The sequence below is a fragment of the Schistocerca serialis genome, chromosome 7, assembly GCF_023864345.2.
Source record: "Schistocerca serialis cubense isolate TAMUIC-IGC-003099 chromosome 7, iqSchSeri2.2, whole genome shotgun sequence".
In the NCBI taxonomy this organism is placed as follows: Eukaryota; Metazoa; Arthropoda; class Insecta; order Orthoptera; family Acrididae; genus Schistocerca; species Schistocerca serialis.
In genome coordinates this window covers 627,139,488-627,160,051 of record NC_064644.1, presented here as the reverse complement: position 1 = coordinate 627,160,051, position 20,564 = coordinate 627,139,488, and positions in this window count along the sequence as shown.

Here is a 20,564-nt window from a genome sequence, read left to right as displayed (position 1 = left end):
GTTTGTGGTTTGCTTTGTGCGTTTCCTGGGAGATCAGTACTAGATTCGGAAGAACTGCTGCACCTGTACTCTATCCCTTGGACCTTCTCATTGACGGTGACACACAGAAATTGCGTCGGGATTTTATACAAAAGGCACAATGCCGACTTAAGTACAAGAAGAGTAAATCATCTCACTGTTTCTGGTTTGCTTTGAGCGTTTCCTGGGACATCAATATTAGATTCCGATGCACTACTGCAGCTTTACTCTATCCCTTGGACCTTCACATTGCCGATGAAACACCTACATTGCGTCGGGATTTAATACAAAGTCACAATGCCGACTTAAGTACAAGAAGAGTAAATCTTCTCATTGTTTGTGGTTTGCTTTGAGCGTCTCCTGGGAGATCAGTATTAGATTCCGGTGAATTACTGCAGCTATAATCTGTCCCTCGGACCGTCACACTGACGATGAAGAACAGAAATTGCGTCGGGATCTAATACAAAAGGCACAATGCCGACTTAAGTACAAGAAGAGTAAATCTTCTCATTGTTTGTGCTTTGCATTGCGCGTTTCCTGGTGGATCAATACTAGATTCGGATGAACTGCTGCACCTGTACTCTATCCCTTGGACCTTCACATTGACGATGAAACACAGAAATTGCGTCGGAATTTAACACAAATGGCCCAATGCCGGCTTAAGTACAAGAAGAGTAAATCTTCTCATTGTTTGTGGTTTGCTTTGTGCGTTTCCTGGTGGATCAGTATTAGATTCCGATGCACTACTGCGGTCTTAATCTATCCCTTGGACCTCCGCATTGACGATCAAACACAGAAATTGCGTCGGGATATAATACAAAAGGCAAAATGCCGACTGAAGTACAAGAAGAGTAAACCTTCTCATTGTTTCTGGTTTTCGTTAAGCGTTTCCTGGAAGATCAGTATTAGATTCCTATGCACTACTGCAGATTTACTCTATCCCTTGGACCTTCTCAATGACGATGACACAGAGAAATAGCGTCGGGATTTAATACGAAACGCACGCTGCCGAGTTAAGTACAAAAAGAATAAATCCTCTCATTGTTTCTGGTTTGCTTGAGCGTTTCGTGGTAGATCAGTATTAGATTCCGATGCACTACTGCAGCTATACTCTATCCCTTGGACTTCTCATAGACGATGACACACAGAAATTGCGTCAGATTTAATAAAAATGCACAATGACATCTTACGTACATGAAGAGCAAATCAACTCATTGTTTCTGGATTGCTTTGACACTTACCTGGGAGTTTAGTATTAGATTCCGATTCACTACTGCAGCTTTACTTTATCCCTTGGACCTACAAATTGACGATGAAGGACAGAAATAGCGTAGGGATTTAGTACAAGCGGCACAATAACGACTTAAGTACAAGAGGAGTGATTCTTCTCATTGTTTCTGGTTTGCTTTGAGCGTTTCCTGGGGGTTCTGTAATAGAATCCGATGCACTACTGCAGTTTTACTCACACCCTTGGACCTGCACATTGACGATGAAAGGCAGAAATTGCGTAGGGATGTAATACACAGGCCACAATGGCGACTTAGGTACAAGAAGAGTAAGTCTTCTCATTGTTTGTGGTTTGATTTGAGCGTTTCCTGGGAGATTAGTATTAGATTCCAATGCTTTTCGGCAGCTTTACTCTATCCCTTGGACCATGACATTGACGATGAAACATGGAAATTGCGTCGGGATTTAATACAAAAGGCACAATGTCGACATAAGTACAAGAATAATAAATCTTCTCATTGTTTGTGGTATGTTTTAGCGTTTCCTGGGAGATTAGTATTAGTTTCCGATGCACTACTGCAGCTTTACTCTATTCCTTGCACCTTCACATTGACGATGAAACACAGAACTTGCGTCGGGATTTACTACAAAGGGCACAATGCCGACTTAAGTACAATAAGAGTAAATCCTCTCATTGTTTCTGGTTTGCATTGAGCGTTTCCTGGGAGATCAGTATTAGATTCCGATGCACTACTGCAGCTTTTGTGTATCCCTTGGAACTCCACATTGACGATGAAACACAGAAATTGTGTCAGGACTAAATACAAAAGGCACAATGCCGACTTAAGTACAAGAAGAGTAAATCTTGTCATTGTTTGTGGTTTGCTTTGTGCGTTTCCTGGGAGATCAGTACTAGATTCGGATGAACTGCTGCACCTGTACTCTATCCCTTGGACCTTCTCATTGACGGTGACACACAGAAATTGCGTCGGGATTTTATACAAAAGGCACAATGCCGACTTAAGTACAAGAAGAGTAAATCATCTCACTGTTTCTGGTTTGCTTTGAGCGTTTCCTGGGACATCAATATTAGATTCCGATGCACTACTGCAGCTTTACTCTATCCCTTGGACCTTCACATTGCCGATGAAACACCTACATTGCGTCGGGATTTAATACAAAGTCACAATGCCGACTTAAGTACAAGAAGAGTAAATCTTCTCATTGTTTGTGGTTTGCTTTGAGCGTCTCCTGGGAGATCAGTATTAGATTCCGGTGAATTACTGCAGCTATAATCTGTCCCTCGGACCGTCACACTGACGATGAAGAACAGAAATTGCGTCGGGATCTAATACAAAAGGCACAATGCCGACTTAAGTACAAGAAGAGTAAATCTTCTCATTGTTTGTGCTTTGCTTTGCGCGTTTCCTGGTGGATCAATACTAGATTCGGATGAACTGCTGCACCTGTACTCTATCCCTTGGACCTTCACATTGACGATGAAACACAGAAATTGCGTCGGAATTTAACACAAATGGCCCAATGCCGGCTTAAGTACAAGAAGAGTAAATCTTCTCATTGTTTGTGGTTTGCATTGTGCGTTTCCTGGTGGATCAGTATTAGATTCCGATGCACTACTGCGGTCTTAATCTATCCCCTGGACCTTCACATTGATGATGATACACAGAATCTGCGTCGGGTTTTAATACAAGAAGCACAATGCCGACTTACGTCCAGGGAGATTGAATCTTCTCATTGTTTGTGGTTTGATTTGAGCGTTTCCTGGGCGATAAGTATTAGATTCCGATGAACTACTGCAGATTTACTCTATCCCTTTGACCTTCACATTGCCGATGAAACACTGAAATTGCGTAGGGCTTTAATATAAAAGGCACAATGCCAACTTAAGTACAAGAAGAGTAAATCTTCTCATTGTTTGTGGTTTGCTTTGAGAGATCTCTGGTGGATCAGTATTAGATTCCAATGCACTACTGCAGCATTACTCCAGGCATTGGACCTTCACATTGACGATGAAACACACAAATTGCGTCGGGATTTAATACAAAAGGCACAATGCCGACTTAAGTACTAGAAGAGTAAACCTTCTCATTGTTTGAGGTTTGCTTTGAGCGTTTAATTATAGTTCAGTATTAGATTCCGGAGAACTACTGCAGCTTTACACTGTCCCTCGGAACTTCACATTGACGATGAAGCACATAAATTGCGTCGGGATTGAATACAAAAGGCACAATGACGACTTAAGTACAAGAAGAGTAAATCTTCTCATTGTTTGTGGTAAGATTTTAGCGTTTCTAAGGAGATCAGTATTAGTTTCCGATGCAGTAGTGCAGATTTACTCTTTCCCTTGGACCTTCTCATTGACGATGATACATAGAAATTGCGTCGGGATTTAATACAAAAGACACAAAGAAGACTTAAGTACAAGTAGAGTAAATCTTTTCAATGTTTGTTTTTTGGTATGAGCGTTTCCTGCGAGATCAGTATTAGATTCCGATGTACTACTGCAGATTTACTCTATCCCTTGGACCTTCATATTGACGATGAAACGCAGAAATTACGTCGGGATTTAATACCAAAGGCACAATGCCGACTTCAGTACAAGAAGAGTAAGTCATCTCATTTTTTCTGTGTGCTTTTAGCGTTTCCTGGGAGATCAGTATTTGATTCCGATGCACAACTGCAGCTTTGCTCTATACCTTGGTCCGTCACATTGACGTTGAAACACAGAAATTGCATCCGGATGTAATACAAAAGGCACAATGTCGACTTAAGTACAAGATGAGTAAATCTTCTCATTGTTTGTGGTTTGCTTTGAGTGTTTCCTGTGGGATCAGTTTAGATTCCGATGCACTACGGCAGCTGTACTCTATGCCTTGGACCTTCACATTGACTATGAAACACAGATATTGCGTCGGGATTTAATACAACAGGCACAAAGAAGACTTAAGTACAAGTAGAGTAAATCGTTTCACTGTTTGTTTTTTGGTTTGAGCGTTTCCTGAGAGATAAGAATTAGATTCCGATGCACTACTGCTGCTTTAGTCTATCCCTTGGACCTTCTCATTGACGATGACACACAAAAATTACGTCGGGATCTAATACAAAAGGCACAATGCCGACTTAATTACAAGAAGAGTAAATGTTCTCATTGTTTGTGGTTTGCTTTGGGCCGTTCCTGGGAGATCAGTATTAGATTCCGATGCACTACGGCAGCTTTACTCTATCCCTTGGACCTTCACATTGACGATGAAACACAGAAACTGCGTCGGGATTTAATACAAAAGGCACAAAGAAGACTTAAGTATAAGTAGAGTAAATCTTTTCAATGTTTGTTTTTTGGTATGAGCGTTTCCTGCGAGATCAGTATTAGATTCCGATGCACTACTGCAGATTTACACTATCCCTTGGACCTTCATATTGACGATGAAACACAGAAATTACGTCGGGATTTAATACCAAAGGCACAATGCCGACTTAAGTACAAGAAGAGTAAATCTTCTCATTGTTTATGGTTGGTTTGAGCGGTTCCTGGGAGATCAGTATTAGATTCCGATGCACTTCTTCAGATTTACTCTATCCCATTGACCATCACATTGACGATAAAACACAGAAATTGCGTCGCGATTTAATACAAAAGGCACAATGCCGACTAAAGTACAGAAAGAGTAAATCTTTTCATTGTTTGTGGTTTGCTTTGCGAGTTTCCTGGGGGATCAGTATTAGATTCCAATGCACTACTGCAGCTTTACTCTATCCCTTGGACCTTCACATTGACGATGAAACACAGAAATTGCGTCGGGTTTTAACAGAAAAGGCACAATGCCGACTTAAGTACTAGATGAGTAATTCTTCTCATTGTTTGTGGTTTGCTTTGAGCGTTTCATGGGAGATCAGCATTAGATTCCGGTGAACTATTGCAGCCTTACTCTGCCCCTTGGACCTTCACACTGACGAAGAAGCACAGAAATTGCGTCGGGATTTAATACAAAAGGCACATTGCCGACTTAAGTACAAGGAGAGTAAATCTTCTCATTGTTTGTTTTATGCTTTTAGCGTTTCCTGGGAGATCAGTAATAGTTTCCGATGCACTACTGCCGCTTTACTCTTTCCCTTGGACCATCACATTGACGATGAAACACAGAAATTGCGTCGGGATTTGATACAAAAGGGACAATGCCGTACTACGTACCAGAAGAGTAAATCTTATCATTGTTTGTGGTTTGCTTTGGGCGTATCCTGGGAGGTCAGTATTAGATTCCGACGCACTACTGCAGCTTTACCGTATCCCTTGCACCTTCACATTGACGATGAAACACAGAAATTGCGTCGGGATTTAATACAAAGGCACGATGCTGACTTAAGTGCAAGACGAGTAAATCTTCTCATTGTTTGTGTTTTGCTTTGAGCGTTTCCTGGGAGATGAGGACTTGATTCCGATGCACTACTGCAGCTTTATTCTATCCCTTGGACATTCGCATTGACGATGACACACATATATTGCGTCGAAATGTAATACAAAAAGCAATATGCCGAAATAGGTACAAGAAATGAAAATCATCTCATTGTTTCTGGTTTGCTTAGAGCGTTTGCTGGGAGATCAGTATTAGTTTCCGATGTACTACTGCAGCTTTACTTTTTCCCTTGGACCTTCACATAGAAGATGAAACACAGAAATTGCGTCGGGAATTAATACAAAAGGCACAATACCGACCTAGAAACAAGAAGAGTGAATCCTCTCATTGTTTGTGGGCTGCTTTGGGCGTTTCCTGGGAAGTCAGTATTAGTTTCCGATGCACTACGGCAGCTTTACTCTATCACTTGGACCTTCACATTGACGATGAAACACAGAAATTGCGTCGGGATTTAATACAATGGCAAGATGCCGACATAAGGGCAAGAAGTTTAAATCTTCTCATTGCTTGTAGCTTGCTTTGAGCCTTTCCTGGGAGATCAGTATTAGATTCGGATGCACTACGGCAGCTTTACTCTATCCCTTGGACCTTCACATTGACGATGAAACAAAGATGTAGCATCGGGATTTAATACAGAAGGCACAATGACGACTTAAGTACAAGAAGTGAACATGTTCTCATCGTTTGTGGTTTGCTTTGACCGTTTCCTGGAAGATCAGTATTGGATTCCGATGCACTACTGCAGTTTTACTCTATCCGTTGGAACTTCACATTGACGATGAAACACCGAAATTGCGTCGGGATTTAATACAAAATGCACAATGCCGGCTAATGTACAAGAAGAATTAATCTTCTCAATGGCTGTGGTTTGTTTGAGCGTATCCTGGGACATCAGTATTAGATTCTGATGTTCTACTGCAGTTTTACTCTATTCCTTGGACCTTCAAATTGACGATGAGCCACAGAGTTAGCGTCGGGATTTAATACAAAAGGCACAATGCCGTCTTAAGTAGAGTAAATCTTCTCATTGTTTATGTTTTGCTGTGATCGTTTCCTGGGAGATCAGTATTAGATTCCGATGCACTACTGCTGATTTACTCGATCCCATGGACCTTAACATTGACGATGAAACACAGAAATTGCGTCGGGATTTAATACAAAAGGCACAGTGCCGACTAAAGTACAAAAAGAGTAAATCTTCTCATTGTTTGTGGTTTGCTTTGAGAGTTTCCTGGCGGATCAGTATTTGATTTCAATGCAGTACTGCAGGTTTACTCTATCCTTTGGACTTTCACATTGACGATGAAACACAGAAATTGCGTCGGGATTTAACACAAAAGGCACAATGCCGACTTCAGTACAAGAAGAGTAAATCTTCTCATTGTTTGTGGTTTGCTTTGAGCGTTTCCTGCGAGATCAGTATTAGATTCCGATGCACTACTGCAGATTTACTCTATCCCTTGGAACTTCACATTGACAATGAGACACGGAAATTACGTCAGGATTAAATACTAAATTCACAATGTCGACTTAAGTACTAGAAGAGTAAATCTTCTCATTGATTCTGTTTTGCTTTGAGCGTTTCCTGGGAGATCAGTATTAGATTCCGGTGAACTACTGCAACTTTACTCTGTCCCTCGGACCTTCACATTGACGATGAAGCACAAAAATTACGTCGGGATTTAATACAGAAGGCACAATGCCGACTTAAGTACAGGGAGAGTAAATCTTCTCATTGTTTGTGGTGTGCTTTTAGCGTTTCCTGGGAGATCAGTATTAGTTTCCGATGCACTAATGCAGCTTTACTCTTTCCCTTGGACCTTCACATTGACGATGAAACACAGAAATTGCGTTGGGATTTGATACAAAAGGGACAATGCCGTCCTAAGGAGCAGAAGAGTAAATCTTCTCATTGTTTGTGGTTTGTTTTGGGAGTTTCCTGGGAGGTCAGTATTAGATTCTGATGCACTACTGCAGCTTTACTGTATCCCATGTACCTTCACATAGACGATGAAACACAGAAATTGCGTCGGGATTTAATACAAAGGCACGATGCCGACTTAAGTGCAAGACGAGTAAATCTTCTCATTGTTTGTGTTTTGCTTTGAGCGTTTCCTGGGAGATCAGGACTAGATTCCGGTGCACTACTGCAGCTTTACTCATTCCCTTGGAACTTCACATTGACGATGACACACAGAAATTGCGTCGGGATTTAATACAAAAGGCACAATGCCGACTTCAGTACAGGAAGAGTATATCATCTAATTTTTTCTGTTTGCTTTTAGCGTTTCCTGGGAGATCAGTATTTGATTCCGATGCACTACTGCAGCTTTACTCTATACCTTGGACCGTCACATTGACGTTGAAACACAGAAATTGCATCCGGATATAATACAAAAGACACAATGACGACTTAAGAACAAGATGAGCAAATCTTCTCATTGTTTGTGGTTTGCTTTGAGTGTTTCCTGGGGGATCAGTGTTAGATTCCGATGCACTACTGCAGCTTTACTCTATCCCTAGGACCTTAACATTGACGATGAAACTAATAAATTGCATCGGGATTTAATACAAAAGGCACAATTCCTACTTAAATACAAGAAAAGTAAATCTTCTCAAGGTTTGTGGTTTGCTTTGAGCGTCTCCTGGAAGATCAGTATTGGATTCCGATGCACTACTGCAGCTTTACTCTATACCTTGGACCGTCACATTGACGTTGAAACACAGAAATTGCATCCGGATATAATACAAAAGACACAATGGCGACTTAAGAACAAGATGAGTAAATCTTCTCATTGTTTGTGGTTTGCTTTGAGTGTTTCCTGGGGGATCAGTGTTAGATTCCGATGCACTACTGCAGCTTTACTCTATCCCTAGGACCTTAACATTGACGATGAAACACAGAAATTTCGTTGGGATTTAATACAAGATGCACAATGCCGACTTATGTACAAGAAGAGTTAATTTTCTCAATGTTTGTGGTTTGTTTGAGCGTATCCTGCGACATCAGTATTAGATAGGTATGCACTACTGCAGTTTTAATCTATCCCATGGACCTACAAATTGACGATGAGACATAGTATTGGCGTCGGGATTTAATACAAAAGGCACAATGCCGACTTAAGAACAAGAAAAGTCATTCTTCTCATTGTTTATGGTTTGCCTTGAGCGTTTCCTGGCAGATCAGTATTAGACTCCGATGCACTACTGCAGATTTACACTATCCTTTGAGCCTTCACATTGACGATAAAACACAGAAATTACGTCGGGATTTAATACAAAAGGCAGAATGCCGACTTAAGTACTAGAAGAGTAAATCTTCTCATTGCTTGTCGTTTGCTTTGAGAGTTTCCTGAGAGATCAGTATTAGACTCAGGTGAACTATTGCTGCTTTACTCTGTCCCTCGCACCTTCACATTGACGATGAAACACAGAAATTGCTTCGGGATTTAATACAAAAGGCACAATGCCGACTTAAGTACAAGGAGAGTAAATCTTCCTATTGTTTGTGGTATGCCTTTAACGTTTCCTGGGAGATCAGTATTAGTTTCCGATGCACTACTGCAGCTTTACTCTTTCCCTTGGACCTTCACATTGACGATGAAACACAGAAATTGCGTAGGGATTTAATACAAAAGGGAAAATGCCGACCTAAGTACCAGAAGAGTAAATCTTCTCATTGTTGGTGGTTTGCTTTGGGCGTTTCCTTAGAGATAAGTATTTCATCCGATGAACTACTGCAGATTTACTCTATCCCTTGGACATTAACATTGCCGATGAAACACTGAAATTGCGTCGGGATTTAATACAAAGGCACGCTGCCGACTTAAGCGCAAGACGAGTAAATCCTCTCATTGTTTGTGTTTTACTTTGAGCGTCTCCTGGGAGATCAGTATTAGATTCCGGTGAACTACTGCAGCTTTACTCTGTCCCTCGGACCTTCACACTGACGATGATGCACAGAAATTGAGTCTGGATCTAATACAAAAGGCCCAATGCCGACTTAAGTACTAGAAGAGTAAATCTTTTCATTGTTTGTGATTTGCTTTGAGCATTTCCTGGGGGTTCAGTATTGGATTCCGATGCACTACTGCAGCTCTACTCTATCCCTTGGACTTTCACATTGACGAAGAAAAACAGAAATTGCGTCGGGATTTAATACAAAAGGCACAATGACGACTAAAGTACGAGAAGAGTAAATCTTCGCATTGTTTGTGGTTTGCTTTGAGCGTTTCCTGGGAGATCAGTATTAGGTTCCGATGCACTACTGCAGATTTACTCTATCCCATGGACCTTCACATTGACGATGAAACTCAGAAATTACGTCGGGATTTAATACAAAAGGCACAATGCCGTCTTCAGTACAAGAAGAGTAAATCATCTCATTTTTTCTGTTTGCTTTTAGCGTTTCCTGGGAGATCAGAATTTGATTCCGATGCACTACTGCAGCTTTACTCTATCACTCGGACACTCACATTGACGATGAAACTAAGTAATTACGACGGGATGTATTACAAAAGGCACAATTCCTACTTAAATACAAGAAAAGTAAATCTGCTCATTGTTTGTGGTTTGCTTTGAGCGTTTCCTGGAAGATTAGTATTGGATTTCGATGCACTACTGCTGTTTTACTGTACCCCTTGGACCTTCGAATTGACAATGAAAAACAGAAATAGCGTCGGTATCTAATACAAAAGGCACAATTCCGACTTAAGTACAAGAGGTGAAAATCTTCTCATCGATTGTGGTTTGCTTTGAGCGTTTCCTGGGAGATCAGTATCAGATTACGATGCACTACTGCACATTTACTCTTTTTCTTGGACCTTCACATTGACGATGAAGCACAGAAATTGCGTCGGGATTTAATACAAAAGGCACAATGCCGACGTAAGTACAAGGAGAGTAAATCTTCTCATTGTTTGTTTTATGCTTTTAGCTTTTCCTGGGAGATCAGTATTAGTTTCCGATGCACTACTGCAGCTTTACTCTTTCCCTTGGACCTTCACATTGACGATGAAACACAGACATTGCGTCGGGATTTGATACAAATGGGACAATGCCGTCCTAAGTACCAGAAGAGTAAATCTTCTCATTGTTTGTGGTTTGCTTTGGGCGTTTCCTGGGAGGTCAGTATTAGATTCCGATGCACTACTGCAGATTTACTCTATCCCTTGGACCTTCCCATTGACGGTGAAACACAGAAATTGCGTCGGGATTTAATACAAAAGGCACAATGTCGACTTAACTGCAAGAAGAGTAAATCTTCTCAATGTTTCTGGTTTGCTTTTGAGCGTTTCCTGGGAGATCAGTAATAAATTCAGGTGCACTACTGCAGCTTTACTCTATCCCTTGGACCTCCACATTGGTGATGAAACACAGAAATTTCGTCGGGATTTAATACAAAGGCACAATGCCGACTTTAGTACAAGAAGAATAAGTCTTCTCATTGTTTGTGGATTGCTTTGAGCGTTGCCTGGAAGATCAGTACTAGATTACGATGCACTACTGCAGCATTATTCTCTCCCCTGGACCTTCTCATTGACGATGAAACACAGAAATTGAGTTGGGATTTAATACAAAAGGCACAGTGCCGACATATGTACAAGAAGAGTTAATCATCTCATTGCTTCTGGTTTGCTTCGAGCGTTCCTTGCGAGATCAGTACTAGATTCTGATGCATTACTGCAGCTTTACTTTATCCCTTGGACATCCACATTGACGATGAAACACACAATTGGCGTCGGGATTTAATACAAAAGGCACAATGTCGAGTTAAGTATAACAAGAGTAAATCTTTTCATTGTTTCTGGTTTGCTCTGAAAGTTTCCTGGGATATCAGTAATAGATTCCGATTCACTACTGCAGCTTTACTCTATCCCTTGGACCTTGACATTGTCGATGAAACACAGATATTGCGTAGGGATTTAATACAAATGGCACAATGCCGCCTTAATTACAAGAAGAGTAAATCATCACATTGTTTGTGGTTTGCTTTGAGTGTTTCCTGGGAGATCAGCATTAGATTCCGATGCACCACTGCAGATATACTCTATCCCTTGGACCTTCCCATTGTCGGTGAAACACAGAAATTGCGTGGGGATTTAATACAAAATGCACAATGCCGACTTAAGTACAAGAAGAGTAATTCTTCTCATTGTTTGTGGTTTGCTTTGATCGTTTCCTAGGAGATCAGTACTAGATTCCGAATCACTACTGAAGCTTAACTCTATCTCTTGGACCTAAACATTGACGATGAAAGAAAAAAAATGCGTAGGGATTTAATAGAAAAGGCACAATGCCGACTTAAGTACAAGAAGTGTTAGTCATCTCATAGTTTCTGGTTTGCTTTGAGCGTTTCCTGGGTGATCAGTATTAGATTCAGATGCACCACTGCAGGATTACTCTATCCCTTGGACTTTCACATTGACGATGAAAGATAGAAATTGCGTCGGGATTTAATACAAAAGGCACAATGCTGACTTAAGTACAAGAGGAGTATATCTTCTCATTGTTTGTGATTTCTTTGAGCGTTTCCTGGGGGATCAGTAATAGATTCCGATGCACTACTGCAGCTTTACTGTATCACTTGGACCTTCACATTGACCATGAATCACAGAAATTGCGTCGGGATGTAATACTGAAGGCACAATGTCGACTTAAGTGCAAGAAGAGTAAATCTTCTCATTGTTTGTGGTTTGCTTGGAGCATTTCCTGGGAGATCAGTATTAGATTCCGATGCACTATTGCAGATTTACTCTATCCCTCGGACCTTCACATTCACGATGAAACACAGAACTTGCGTCGGGATTTAATAAGAAAGGCACAATGTCGATATAAGTACAAGATGAGTAAATTTTCTCATTGTTTGTGGTTTGCTTTGAGCGTGTCCTGGGTGATCAGTATTTGATTCCGATATACTACTGCTGCTTTACTCTATCCCTTGGACCATCACATTGGCGATGAAACTCAGAAATTGCGTCGGGATTTAATACAAAGTCACAATGCCGACTTAAGTACAAGAAGAGTATATCTTCCCATTGTTTGTGGTTTGCTTTGAGTGTTTCCTGGGAGATCAGCATTAGATTCCGATGCACCACTGCAGATATACTCTATCCCTTGGACCTTCCCATTGTCGGTGAAACACAGAAATTGCGTCGGGATTTAATACAAAATGCACAATGCCGACTTAAGTACAAGAAGAGTAATTCTTCTCATTGTTTGTGGTTTGCTTTGATCGTTTCCTAGGAGATCAGTACTAGATTCCGAATCACTACTGAAGCTTAACTCTATCTCTTGGACCTACACATTGACGATGAAAGAAAAAAAGTGCGTAGGGATTTAATAGAAAAGGCACAATGCCGACTTAAGTACAAGAAGTGTTAGTCATCTCATAGTTTCTGGTTTGCTTTGAGAGTTTCCTGGGAGATCAGTATTAGATTGTGATGCACTACTGCAGCTTTACTTTATCCCTTGGACATCCACATTGACGATGAAACATCGATATTGCGTCGGGATTTAGTACAAAATGCACAAGGCCGAGTTAAGTATAACAACAGTAAATCTTCTCATTGTTTCTCGTTTGCTTTGAGCGTTTCCTGGGAGATCAGTATTAGATTCCATTGCACTACTGCAGCTTTACTCCGTACCTTGGACCTTCACATTGTCGATGAAACACAGATATTGCGTATGGATTTAATACATAAGGCACAATGACGACTTAAGTACAAGAAGAGTAAATCATCTCATTGTTTGTGGTTTGCTTTGAGCTATTCCTAGGAGATCAGTATTAGGTCCCGATGCACTATTGCAAGTTTACTCTATCCCTTGGACCTTCGCATTGCCGATGAAACACCTACATTGCGTCGGGATTTAATACAAAGTCACAATGCCGACTTAAGTACAAGGAGAGTAAATCTTCCTAATGTTTGTGGTATGCCTTTAACGTTTCCTGGGAGATCAGTATTAGTTTCCGATGCACTACTGCAGCTTTACTCTTTCCCTTGGACCTTCACATTGACGATGAAACACAGAAATTGCGTAGGGATTTAATACAAAAGGGAAAATGCCGACCTAAGTACCAGAAGAGTAAATCTTCTCATTGTTGGTGGTTTGCTTTGGGCGTTTCCTTAGAGATAAGTATTAGATCCGATGAACTACTGCAGATTTACTCTATCCCTTGGACATTAACATTGCCGATGAAACACTGAAATTGCGTCGGGATTTAATACAAAGGCACGCTGCCGACTTAAGCGCAAGACGAGTAAATCCTTTCATTGTTTGTGTTTTGCTTTGAGCGTCACCTGGGAGATCAGTATTAGATTCCGGTGAACTACTGCAGCTTTACTCTGTCCCTCGGACCTTCACACTGACGATGATGCACAGAAATTGAGTCTGGATCTAATACAAAAGGCTCAATGCCGACTTAAGTACTAGAAGAGTAAATCTTTTCATTGTTTGTGATTTGCTTTGAGCATTTCCTGGGGGTTCAGTATTGGATTCCGATGCACTACTACAGCTCTACTCTATCCCTTGGACATTCACATTGATGAAGAAAAACAGAAATTGCGTCGGGATTTAATACAAAAGGCACAATTACGACTAAAGTACGAGAAGAGTAAATCTTCGCATTGTTTGTGGTTTGCTTTGAGCGTTTCCTGGGAGATCAGTATTAGGTTCCGATGCACTACTGCAGATTTACTCTATCCCATGGACCTTCACATTGACGATGAAACTCAGAAATTACGTCGGGATTTAATACAAAAGGCACAATGCCCACTTAAGTACTAGAAGAGTAAATCATCTCATTTATTGTGATTTGCTTTGAGCGTTACCTGGGAGATCAGTATTAGATTCCGGTGAACTACTGCAACTTTACCCCCTTCTCTCGGACCTTCACATTGACGATGAAGCACAGAAATTGCTTCGGGATTTAATACAAAAGGCACAATGCCGTCTTCAGTACAAGAAGAGTAAATCATCTCATTTTTTCTGTTTGCTTTTAGCGTTTCCTGAGAGATCAGAATTTGATTCCGATGCACTACTGCAGCTTTACTCTATCACTCGGACACTCACATTGACGATGAAACTAAGAAATTACGTCGGGATGTATTACAAAAGGCACAATTCCTACTTAAATACAAAAATAGTAAATCTGCTCATTGTTTGTGGTTTGCTTTGAGCGTTTCCTTGAAGATTAGTATTGGATTCCGATGCACTACTGCTGTTTTACTGTACCCCTTGGACCTTCGAATTGACAATGAAAAACAGAAATAGCGTCGGTATCTAATACAAAAGGCACAATTCCGACTTAAGTACAAGAAGTGAAAATCTTCTCATCGATTGTGGTTTGCTTTGAGCGTTTCCTGGGAGATCAGTATCAGATTACGATGCACTACTGCACATTTACTCTTTTTCTTGGACCTTCACATTGATGATGAAGCACAGAAATTGCGTCGGGATTTAATACAAAAGGCACAATGCCGACGTAAGTACAAGGAGAGTAAATCTTCTCATTGTTTGTTTTATGCTTTTAGCTTTTCCTGGGAGATCAGTATTAGTTTCCGATGCACTACTGCAGCTTTACTCTTTCCCTTGGACCTTCACATTGACGATGAAACACAGACATTGCGTCGGGATTTGATACAAATGGGACAATGCCGTCCTAAGTACCAGAAGAGTAAATCTTCTCATTGTTTGTGGTTTGCTTTGGGCGTTTCCTGGGAGGTCAGTATTAGATTCCGATGCACTACTGCAGCTATACTGTTTCCCATGCACCTTCACATTGACGATGCAACACAGAAATTGCGTCGGGATTAAATACAAAGGCACGATGTCGACTTAAGTGCAAGACGAGTAAATTTTCTCATTGTTTATGTTTTGCTTTGAGCGTTTCCAGGGAGATCAGGACTAGATTCCGATGCACTACTGCAGCTTTACTCTTTCCCTTGCACCTTCAAATTGACGATGACACACAGAAATTGCGTCGGAATTTAATACTAAAGGCACAATGCCGACTTCAGTACAAAAAGAGTAAATCATCTCATTTTTTTTTTTTTTTTTTTTTGCTTTTAGCGTTTCCTGGGAGATCAGTATTTGATAGCGATGCACTACTGCAGCCTTACTCTATACCTTTGACCGCCACATTGACGTAGAAATACTGAAATTGCATCCGGATGTAATACAAAAGGCACAATGTCGACTTAAGTACAAGATCAGTAAGTCTTTTCATTGCTTGTGGTTTGCTTTGAGTGTTTCCTGGGGGATCAGTATTAGATTCCGATGCACTACGGCAGCTGTACTCTATTCCTTGGACCTTCACATTGACGATGAAACATAGAAATTGCGTCGGGATTTAATACAAAATGCACAAAGAAGACTTAAGTACAAGTAGAGTAAATCTTTTCACAGTTTGTTTTTTGGTTTGAGCGTTTCCTGAGAGATAAGAATTAGATTCCGATGCACTACTGCAGCTTTACTCTATCCCTTGGACCTTCACATTGACGATGAAACACAGAAATTGCGTCGGGATTTAATAAGAAAGGCACAATGTCGACTTAAGTACAAGATGAGTAGATTTTCTCATTGTTTGTGGTATGCTTTGAGAGTTTCCTGGGAGATCAGTATTAGATTCCGATGCACAACTGCAGATTTACTCTATGCCCTGGACCTTCACATTGACGATGAAACACAGAAATTGCGTCGGGATTTAATACAATAGGCACAATGCCAACTTAAGTACATGAAGAGTAACTCTTCTCATTGTTTGTGGTTTGCTTTGAGCGTTTCCTGGGAGATCAGCATTAGATTCCGATGCACTACTGCAGATTTACTCTATCCCTTGGACCTTCCCATTGACGGTGAAACACAGAAATTGCGTCGGGATTTAATACAAAAGGCACAATGTCGACTTAACTGCAAGAAGAGTAAATCTCCTCAATGTTTCTGGTTTGCTTTTGAGCGTTTCCTGGGAGATCAGTAATAAATTCAGGTGCACTACTGCAGCTTTACTCCATCCCTTGGACCTCCACATTGGTGATGAAACACAGAAATTTCGTCGGGATTTAATACAAAGGCACAATGCCGACTTTAGTACAAGAAGAATAAGTCTTCTCATTGTTTGTGGATTGCTTTGAGCGTTGCCTGGAAGATCAGTACTAGATTACGATGCACTACTGCAGCATTATTCTCTCCCCAGGACCTTCTCATTGACGATGAAACACAGAAATTGAGTTGGGATTTAATACAAAAGGCACAGTGCCGACATATGTACAAGAAGAGTTAATCATCTCATTGCTTCTGGTTTGCTTTGAGCGTTTCTTGCGAGATCAGTATTAGATTCTGATGCATTACTGCAGCTTTACTTTATCCCTTGGACATCCACATTGACGATGAAACACAGAATTGGCGTCGGGATTTAATACAAAAGGCACAATGTCGAGTTAAGTATAACAAGAGTAAATCTTTCATTGTTTCTGGTTTGCTCTGAAAGTTTCCTGGGATATCAGTAATAGATTCCGATGCACTACTGCAGCTTTACTCTATCCCTTGGACCTTGACATTGTCGATGAAACACAGATATTGCGTAGGGATTTAATACAAATGGCACAATGCCGCCTTAATTACAAGAAGAGTAAATCATCACATTGTTTGTGGTTTGCTTTGAGTGATTCCTGGGCGATCAGCATTAGATTCCGATGCACCACTGCAGATATACTCTATCCCTTGGACCTTCCCATTGTCGGTGAAACACAGAAATTGCGTGGGGATTTAATACAAAATGCACAATGCCGACTTAAGTACAAGAAGAGTAATCCTTCTCATTGTTTGTGGTTTGCTTTGATCGTTTCCTAGGAGATCAGTACTAGATTCCGAATCACTACTGAAGCTTAACTCTATCTCTTGGACCTACACATTGACGATGAAAGACAAAACGTGCGTAGGGATTTAATAGAAAAGGCACAATGCCGACTTAAGTACAAGAAGTGTTAGTCATCTCATAGTTTCTGGTTTGCTTTGAGCGTTTCCTGGGTGATCAGTATTAGATTCAGATGCACCACTGCAGGATTACTCTATCCCTTGGACTTTCACATTGACGATGAAAGATAGAAATTGCGTCGGGATTTAATACAAAAGGCACAATGCTGACTTACGTACAAGAGGAGTATATCTTCTCATTGTTTGTGATTTCTTTGAGCGTTTCCTGGGGGATCAGTAATAGATTCCGATGCACTACTGCAGCTTTACTGTATCACTTGGACCTTCACATTGACCATGAATCACAGAAATTGCGTCGGGATGTAATACTGAAGGCACAATGTCGACTTAAGTGCAAGAAGAGTAAATCTTCTCATTGTTTGTGGTTTGCTTGGAGCATTTCCTGGGAGATCAGTATTAGATTCCGATGCACTATTGCAGATTTACTCTATCCCTCGGACCTTCACATTCACGATGAAACACAGAACTTGCGTCGGGATTTAATAAGAAAGGCACAATGTCGATATAAGTACAAGATGAGTAAATTTTCTCATTGTTTTTGGATTGCTTTGAGAGTTTCCTGGGAGATCAGTTTTAGATTGTGATGCACTACTGCAGCTTTACTTTATCACTTGGACATCCACATTGACGATGAAACATCGATATTGCGTCGGGATTTAATACAAAATGCACAAGGCCGAGTTAAGTATAACAACAGTAAATCTTCTCATTGTTTCTCGTTTGCTTTGAGCGTTTCCTGGGAGATCAGTATCAGATTCCAATGCACTACTGCAGCTTTACTCCATACCTTGGACCTTCACATTGTCGATGAAACACAGATATTGCGTATGGATTTAATACAAAAGGCACAATGACGACTTAAGTACAAGAAAAGTAAATCATCTCATTGTTTGTGGTTTGTTTGAGCTATTCCTAGGAGATCAGTATTAGGTCCCGATGCACTATTGCAAGTTTACTCTATCCGTTCGACCTTCGCATTGACCATGAATCACAGGAATTGCGTCGGGATGTAATACTCTAGGCACAATGTCGACTTAAGTGCAAGAAGAGTAAATCTTCTCATTGTTTGTGGTTTGCTTTGAGCGTTTCCTGGGGGATCAGTATTAGATTACGATGCACTATGGCAGCTTTACTCCATCCCTTGGATCTTCACATTGACGATGAATCACAGAAATTGCGTCGGGATTTAATACAAAAGGCACAATGTCGACTTAACTGCAAGAAGAGTAAATCTTCTCAATGTTTCTGGTTTGATTTTAAGCGTTTCCTGGGAGATCAGTAATAAATTCCGGTGCACTACTGCAGCTTTATTCTATCACTTGGATCTCCACATTGGCGATGAATCACAGAAATGGCGTCGGGATTTAATACAAAGGCACAATGCCGACTTTAGTACAAGAAGAGTAAATCTTCTCATTGTTTGTGGATTGCTTTGAGCGTTGCCTGGAATATCAGTACTAGATTCCGATGCACTACTGCAGCTTTATTCTATCCCCTGGACCTTCTCATTGACGATGGAACACAGAAATTGAGTTGGGAATTAATACAAAAGGCACAGTGTCGACATATGTACAAGAAGAGTTAATCATCTCATTGTTTCTGGTTTGTTTTGAGCATTTCCTGGGAGATCAGTATTTGATTCCGATGCACTACTGCAGCTTCACTCTATGCATTGGACCTTCACATTGACCATGAAACACAGATGTTGCGTCGGGGTTTAATACTATAGGGACAATGTCGACTTAAGAACAAGAAGAGTAAATCTTCTCTTTGTTTGTGGTTGCTTTGAGTGTTTCCTGGGGGTACTAGATTCCGATGCACTACTGCAGCTTTACTCTATCCCTTGGACCTTCTCATTGACGTTCAAACACAGAAATTGCTTAGGGATTTAAAAGAAAAGGCACAATGCCGACAGAAGTACCAGAAGAGTAAATCATCTCATTGTTTCTGGTTTGCTTTGAGCGCTTCCTTGGAGATCAGTATAAGTTTGCGATGCACTACTGCAGCTTTACTCTATCAGCTGGACCTTCACATTGACCATGAAACACAGAAATTACGTCGGGATTTAATAGAAAAGACACAATGCCGACTTAAGTACAAGAAGAGTAAATCTTCTCATTGTTAGTGATAGTCTTAGAGCGATTCGTGGGAGATTAGTATTAGATTCCGATGCACTACTGCAGCTTTACTCTATTCCTTGGGCTCCACATTGACGATGAAACACAGAAATTACGGCGGGATTCAATACAAAAGGAACAATTCCGACTTAAGTACAAGAAGTGGAAATCTCATTGATTGTGGTTTGATTTGAGCGTTTCCTGGGATATCAGTATTAGATTCCGATGCACTACTGCAGCTTTACTCTATCCCTTGGACCCACAAATTGACGATGAGGCACAGATATAGCGTCGGTATTTAATACAAAAGGCACAATGACGTCTTAAGTACAAGAAGAGTAAGTCTTCTCATTGTTTGTGGTTTGCTTTGAACGTTTCCTGGGAGATCAGTATTAGATACCGATGCACTACTGCAGCTTTACTCTATCCCTTGGACCTTTAAATTGACGATGAGACAGAGAAATAGCGTCGGGATTTAATACAAAAGGCACAATGACGTCTTAAGTACAAGAAGAGTAAGTCTTCTCATTGTTTGTGGTTTGCTTTGAACGTTTCCTGGGAGATCAGTATTAGATACCGATGCACTACTGCAGCTTTACTCTATCCCTTGGACCTTTAAATTGACGATGAAACACAGAAATAGCGTCGGGATTTAATACAAAAGGCACAATGCCGAATTAAGTACAAGAAGAGTAAATCTTCCCATTGTTAGTGGTTTGCTTTGAGCGTTTCGTGGGAGATCAGTGTTAGATTCCGATGTACTACTGCAGCATTA